The following is a 7,773-nucleotide window of genomic DNA, read 5'->3' on the forward strand; positions in this document are numbered from 1 at the left end:
TCATTCTTTAGGCCTAGGTCCAGGTTTGAACTCCCAAACTGCTCAAGGTTACTCAGGAAGGGTTTCTCTACCTGTCTGCTAGGAGTCGCAGCTCCAAAGGAGCGATTTCAACTCTATATCGGGTTGTTTTAAAAATTGTATGCTGTATATGTGACCCAGTGCCCAGGAGGAGGTCTGTTCCTCCACAGTGGGCTCTGGGAATCAAAGGGTTTTTGTTTTTTTTTTGAGACAGGGTTTCTCTGTGTAGACCTGGCTGTCCTGGAACTCACTCTGTAGACCAGGCTGGCCTCGAACTCAGAAATCCGCCTGCCTCTGCCTCCCAAGTGCTGGGATTAAAGGCATGCGCCACCACTGCCTGGGTTTTTACATTTTTGGGGGGGGGGGGCTCAAACTCTTACTGGCTGAGCCATCCCACCACCCTTTCAAATGCTTTTTGGTGATCAGTTCTCCAGTGAAGTGCCTTGGGAGAGAGGACTCTATCCAAGTCAGGGTGTTCAGATTGTTATGGGTGAATTACTATGATTCGAGACCTTAGTTCTTGGGAAACGGAGGCAGCTGGTGGCTCTCCTACTGTAGTCCTCATAGCTGGACATTTGTTTCTTTATCTTGTCCAGGTAGGTCAAAACCTACGAGGTACTATCATCATAATATGTAAATATCCTGTGTTCCTTACTAGTGGGCATGCATGCCCATTCCTACACACACACACACACACACACACAAAATACTTTTTTTCTTTTACATAACACCATTTTAATGAAAATGTTTTTTCCAAAATGAATGTGACTGTTAGAGAGGATCTGAATGATGCTTATGTAAACCTCAAACCCTGAGTCTGGGTAGATTCTAATTCATTAAAGGAAAGGAAGCCAGCCGGGGGGAGCTCTGACGTATTTGCCTCCCACCTTTAAAACAATGGGATGGATAAGGAGACTCTCAGCGGGTTGCTAAGAGACCTTGTTGGACTTTGACCCTGCGCTCCTGCGAGGCAGTTCTGTGCCAAGGCCTGCTCTCGGACAAGACACTTTTCTCCTGTTCATTTCCTCTTCCATAGATAGTTTCTCACTTCTAATATTTATAAAGTACTTCCATATATATTACCTGACTCGTTTGATTTTTCATTTTGTGGTTAGCAGAATAGATATGTTCATCTTGGAGAGGAAGAAACATGGTCTGAAAAGGGTTAATTGATTCATGTGACATAACAGTGTTACTGGCATCTTGTGTCTCGCCCTGGGGTGTACACACGGTCAGATACGTGTCATTGTTGGGTTATCTTCTCCTTCTCTAGCTTTTGTGTTTTAAAATCCGGTGTTGCCACACAGCCCATAGTACCTCGAACCTACATCAATCATCCTGCCTCAGCCTGGAGTCCTGGGATTGATTACAGGTATGTCTTCATCCATAGCTTCTATTTCCTTTTTTAAGATTCTTTGTAAATGATATCGCCAGCCACCTCTCCTATGTGCAGAGAGCTCTGGACATCTCTGAACCATGCAGAGCAGGGAGTCCTCAGGCCCTGCTTGCTTGAAGCCAAGAAAAGTTTGTGTGCACACAGAGGAACCCAAAGGGGGGGAAAGACAGGGTGTGAACAAACAGGAATGAGAAGGAGTGGGGAGAGGGGGAGGGAGAGGAGGAGGAGAGGTGGAGGGAAGGCCTCTGAGAGGTCAGTCAGGACTCTTCTGTTCCTGGAGCCTAGGCGGCCTCACTAGATACCCCAAGCCCAGACAGAAAAAGTTTGGGTATCCTTCAGTTTATATATCTCCACTCCAGAAAGCCCTGTAAGGTTTTAATAATGGGACTCTTTTTTTTTTTTTTAAAGATTTATTTATTATATCTAAGTGCACTGTAGCTGTCTTCAGACACACCAGAAGAGGGCATCAGATCTCATTACAGATGGTTGCGAGCCACCATGTGGTTGTTGGGATTTGAACTCAGGACCTTCAGAAGAGCAGTCAGTGCTCTTAACCACTGAGCGGTCTCTCCAGCCCCAATAATGGGACTCTTTTCTAAGCTAGGAGGCAAGGCCATTCTGACTTTTGTCTAACAGACTTATAAATAATCTCCTGCCTGCAGATTCCGGGCCAGATGCCCAGGGTGTAGCTTTAACTTAGTTCAAGAATGACAGGTTGGGGCTGGACAGATGGATCAGCAGTTAAGAGCACTTGTTCTTGCAGAGGGCTGGGCTTTGATTCCCGGCACACACATATGGACTGTTCATAACCATCCATCACTCCAGTTCCAGGGCTCCAGGGACCTTTTCTGGTCGTTAGGCCACTGCATACACGTGACTCACAGGCACACATGCAGGCAACACACACACACACACGTTTTTTTAAGTGACAACTTTAGCCTGTTGACTCTCTCCAGGTTACTTGTCTGCTCCACTTCCACCCTGACTCTGTAACTGGCGCGTTGAGAGGCAGCTTGGGAACAGCATCACTTGCCTCAGTACTGGAACTGAGGGATGGGAGCACTCACACGGAGCGGCTCCCTTGTCTTCTGTAGAAACTGAGGTCATATGGGGGTCCATGGGCCAAGTCCTATAAAGCAGCAAGCACAGGGCAGGCCAACAGAGACCTTTGTGTCTGAGTTCCATACAAGAGCATTGAATCGAGAACTGCCACATTGCTGGGAATTGAACTCAGGACCTCTGGAAGAGCAGCCAAGCGCTCTTAACCACTGAACCATCTTTCCAGCCCAACTCACAAGGGTAGCCCAAGAAGATCTTGAATGCCTTTCATTCGTGTGTGTGTGTGTGTGTGTGTGTGTGTGTGTGTGTGTGTGTGTGTGATCTATATAGTCCTTCAAGTGTGTGCATTGTATGTGTGCTTGTGTAGGCCAGAAGGTCACTATCAGGTGTCTTTCTCAATCATCTTATTATCTGAGACAGGGCCTTGTCTCGGACCTGGAGCACATCAGTTTGGCTAGGCTGTCCAGTAGCTCCAGGGATCAGCCTGTCTCTGCTTCCCTTCTCCCTCTTGCACCACCTCATCCAACTTTTACGTGAACTCTGAGATGGGAACTCAGCTCCTCACACTCGGCTCTGAGCCATGTCCCCAGCTGTGGACGACCCTGACCCTTCTGCTTCCATCCCTAAATTCTGGGATTCCAGATGTGGTACCAACACATCCGGTTTATGTGGGACTGGGGCATTACACAAACACAGGGCTTTGGCCATGCTAGGGAAACCTCTCCCAGCTGGCCTGTATCCAAGTTCCGTCTTTGTTGTTATTTTATTTATGTATTTGTTTGGTTTTTGAGACAGAGTCTTACTATGTAGCCCTGGCTGACCTCAACCTCACAGGGATCTGTTGAGGTTTGGTCTGTGGCTGTGTGTTGTAATGCTGAGTTCTGTACCCGAAGGTCTCCTTGCCTACCAGTTAATTCTCATGTTTACCAGCTTTTGTTGTGCAAACCATGTTCTTTTTGTTTGTTTGTTTTTATTTTTTATTTTTCTTTTTTATTCTTATTCATTTATTTATTTTTCGAGACAGGGTTTCTCTGTATAGTCCTGGCTGTCCTGGAACTCACTCTGTAGACCAGTCTGGCCTCGAACTCAGAAATCCGCTTGCCTCTGCCTCCCAGACTGCTGGGATTACAGGCGTGCGCTACCACTGCCCAGCTCTCTATTTAATTCCCCCCCCCCCCCCAGACAGGGTTTTTCTGTGTAGCCTTGTCCGTCCTGGAACTCACTTAGAGCAGGCCAGCCTCGAACTCAGAAATCCACCTACCTTTGTCTCCCAAGTGCTGGGATTAAAGGCGTGCACCACCACCACCCAAACCATGTTCTTTAATTTAAAACATTTGAATAAAAATGGTACAACCAGCCGGGCAGTGGTGGCGCACACCTTTTATCCCAGCACTTGGTAGGCAGAGGCAGGCGGACTTCTGAGTTCGAGGCTAGCCTGGTCTACAGAGTGAGTGCCAGGATGGCCAGGACTACACAGAGAAACCCTGTCTCAAAAAAAAAAAAACCCACAAATAAGTAAATAAGTAAATAAATAAATAAATGTACAGGCAATTACTGGAGGGATTAGAGGTAGACAGGACCTGGTTGGGGAAAGCAGAGGGGTGGGGTGGACAGGAAGAGGAGGAGGAGTGGGAGAGGAGGAAGCCACCAGCACAGGAGATGGACCATGAGCATGTGGCCAGGAGAAACAAGAAGTATCTGGGGTACACTGCTGCCTGCTGAGAAGGTAGCCAGGCCTGCAGTCAGAAAAATAAATTAGGGGTGACCCCCCAGTAATTGTCCAAGCCAAATAAAATAACCACAGTCTGAATCTCATTTGTAAGCTGGATGGGGCTAAGTTTAAATTGGTTCAACCTCAGAGATCCACCTGCCTCTGCCTCCTGGTGTGTTTTATTTATCACTAGGACTGGCCATTGTTAGAAGTTTAAAAACAGAAAGGGTCCAGTCTGGAGTTTGTAGTTGTTATCTGGTTGTTCCCAAGTGCTCATTCCACTGTGTACCCTTGGTGAGTTCCCTGCACAGCCCCTGCCCCTGGTCCTGTCATAAGGCTTGTGCCAAAGTAAGGGAGAGGGAGGGAGCATCGGACAATGGGGAGGAGGGAGGAGCTGGTGTAGGGAACACAGCTTCTCTGGAGTGCTTACTGGGCAACTGCCCACTGCCTTCAGAAGTTGGATGATGAATTCTCTGAGGTGCTGGGGCACTGTCACCCAGCCCCACCACTTACTTGCTGCCTGACTCTTTTCCTACACTCCAGTAAAGGCAACAGCCTCGCTCGTGGGGCTGGTTGTAACGATTCAATAAGAAAACAGGGGAAGCATGGGGCCTGAGTCACCACTAGTAAAATCCCTCATAGCCCAGGCCCCCCACACCAGAGACCTGAAGTCACCATCCTCCCCAAGTCCTCCCCACTCTCACCACCTATAGTGAGCCCTGAATACTAGTGACTCCTCCCTTTCCTTTCCAGTCACAGGGCTGTCCTGTCAGCAGGTGCCTCATCCAAGTCCCAAGTCCACCCTGCTCCTACATGCAAACCTGATGCGGTCTAAGTGGAATGACTCAGCTCGCCCAAGGCTTCCAAGAGGTACACAAGGCCCCCACATCTGGCCTCACCCCATCCCACCCCCATTCCCTGCACTTTGCGGCTATGAGGAAGAACCAGGGTACCCGTGCCTCCACACTTTTTTCTTTTCTGAGACAAGGTTTCTCTGTGTAGCCCTGGCTGTCGTGGAACTCACTCTGTAGACCAGGCAGGCCTCGAACTCAGAAATCCACCTGCCTCTGCCTCCTGAGTGCTGGGATTACAGGCTTGCGCCACTACCACCCAGCTGTGCCTCCACACTTGAGCACAGGAATTTCTGTCTGCCTGGATGTCCCTCTCTTCGTGGTACCGCCTTAGTTTAAGGTTCAGATGGCAACTCTTCCTCAAATCCTCCCAGGTCCCCGTGTGACTTAGGGGCCGGCCCACAGCAGCCTCTGCCCAGGGGCTGTCTTGTTCCCTACACTCCCCCTCAGTCCGGTGCTGCTGAGCACTGGATCAGGGCGGCTGCTTCCCCCGCTCCCCCGACCAGAAGACCTCAGAGCCCCCTAGCTGAGTATGCCCACACCCTGTCTGCCACCCCGGCCCCAGAATCAGATCTACATTGAATTCCCGTGTCTGGACTCAAGCCAACTGACGGCTTTGCCCAAGCATTCAGAAAGGGTGCGTGTGCTGGGGAACGCCAGGGCAGGCCCGACAAACCCTCCTAACTCACTGTGTTCAGTATGGGGGCAGAGGGAGTAGTGTAAGCTAAATGCTGGAGTATTGGGGGGGGGGGGCTGAACCCAACTCCCCTGCGCTGATCTGCACCGCCCTCCCGGGTTCCGGGAGACCACATGAGCTAGGCCCCAGCAGTTGGGGACCTAGCCTGATCCTAAATAAGGAAGCCACAGGAGCAGATCAAGTTTCCTGGAGTCCAGTATTTACAGGTTCCCTGGACCAAACCAAACCTCCCTCTCCCTAGCAGCTCTTGGCCTGCAGAGTAGGGAAAGGATAGCCAGGGCCCCTTATGGGCCCCACCCCCTCCCTCCCAACCAGGCGCGCCTCTCCCTCCCTCCAGGCTGCTCCCTAGCTGTCGCTGCATTCCAAAGCCTCGGCGGCTCTTTGAGGTCACGTGGTGCAGTGGGGGTGGGAAAGCAAAGCAGGAAGCCCCTGACCTAGCAGGCGGTCTTGACACCCTACGCTGGGTGATGCCGATTCTGGGCCCACCTCCCCCGACCTCCCAAAGGCCAGCTTTGGTCTGGCCTCAGGCCCGCCAACCGGGGCAAGTTGGTTTTTTACCCTCCTTGAGTTTGCTGTTCGCTAATCACCCGTAAACCTCTCTGTACCCCAGCAGTGGTCTGCGGAACCCTTCCCATTCCGGACCCGGGTGGGAGTCTGGAGGGCACGCCTACTGGAAGGTCTGGAATCCCTTGGAGTGAAGGCCAAGATTTTCCTTGTCAAGCAAATTCTAAATCGGTACCCTCTGTTAAGATGGTTGGAGGCCTGTGAAGGCTGTCTTTTGGGACCGGGAACCAGGAAACTGAGAGGCTCGATCGGTTTCCTTCCAAAATGGGTAGATAGATACTGCAAAGCAACTCTGATTTACTGTAAACTTAGAAAAATCCTGCCCTGGAGTTGACCTAGGTCACAGGAAGGGGCCCTGGCTTCCCTGCAGTGTTGGATGGCTAGACAGGAAAGGCTGGCTCGGGACTTGAACTTGCCTCAGGAGTCCGATGTTCCCGAGAAGGAAGGGAGGGAGGGAGGTGGAGTATGGAATGCTGTGCGGAGACCAGCACTCTCGATGTCCACGGTGAGAGGGAAGTAATTTCGAGAATCATTCTTTCACTGACTCGAATGTTTATTAGTAAAAAAGACAGACACATGCATCCATCCGGGACCCCACCGTGCACCGGGACCCCAAGAGATCTTGCCCTTACACACCGCGCCTTCGGTGGCAGATGGAAACTGAGGGCAATTTCAATCCGGTGTGCTGAGGGCTACAGGTGTAGGCGGTAGAGATAAAGCAAAGGTTAGGAAGGGAATATCCCCCGAGGCTCGAAAGAGAAAGCAGAGTCCGTCAGCTGGACTGAGAGTGAAGGCCGGAGGCAGGGGAACTTGAGTAAAAATAAACTCAGCGGAGGCTGCAGCTGAACCGGAGGAAATGGTGGAACCGCATCAACTGGAGACCGAGGGGTAGTTGGGGAATGGTGCCCACCTGGTGGATAGCGGGGACACCCCTCATTCTCCCCAGTCCACGGACTTCTGCAGGCATATGGCAGGGCGTGACGTCAGCACTCTAGCTGCTTTACAAAAATTAATATTTATCGTATCAAAATAGCACGCACACAGCTTAAACATCAAATAGTGCCAAAAGGCTTCTGACAGGATCAGAAATCCCCCTGGCTTCTCTCCCAAGCCTGAGCCCAGTCTGTGGGGACCCACCCTCCCTCTCTCATCTCTTAGCTGCCTCTGCTGTTCCCCTCTCTGTTTCTGAATAATATATGTACAGATATTCTGGAGTCATCTCTGTAATTTGCGCTCTTGTTTTGGAAGAGGGTTTCTGCTGGCTCCTTTGGCTGTGTCCATCCCCTTTATGACGTCATCGCAATGACATCATCATGATGACATCATGAACTCTGTAAATGCTGTTGGTTCTGAGGCAAGGGCTCTGGTAACATCCCTTTTCCGACAAGACTTTTTGTTGCCTGCCTTGTTTACATCTCTCTCTCTCACACACACACACACACACACACTTTAATTTTCTTTCTTTTAGTCAGATGTC

At 50.5% G+C, this 7,773-nt stretch overlaps 1 long non-coding RNA gene across 1 annotated transcript; it reads left to right on the plus strand.

The window, feature by feature from the left end:
- Positions 1-1,296: 1,296 nt before the first annotated feature.
- Positions 1,297-7,570, plus strand: LOC127670854 (uncharacterized). The gene is made up of 3 exons (XR_007974621.1): positions 1,297-1,390; positions 4,938-5,054; positions 6,346-7,570. It is a non-coding gene; the product is annotated as an uncharacterized LOC127670854 (long non-coding RNA).
- The last annotated feature ends 203 nt before the right edge of the window (positions 7,571-7,773 follow it).

This window comes from Apodemus sylvaticus, chromosome 20 (genome assembly GCF_947179515.1).
Source record: "Apodemus sylvaticus chromosome 20, mApoSyl1.1, whole genome shotgun sequence".
NCBI lineage: Eukaryota > Metazoa > Chordata > Mammalia > Rodentia > Muridae > Apodemus > Apodemus sylvaticus.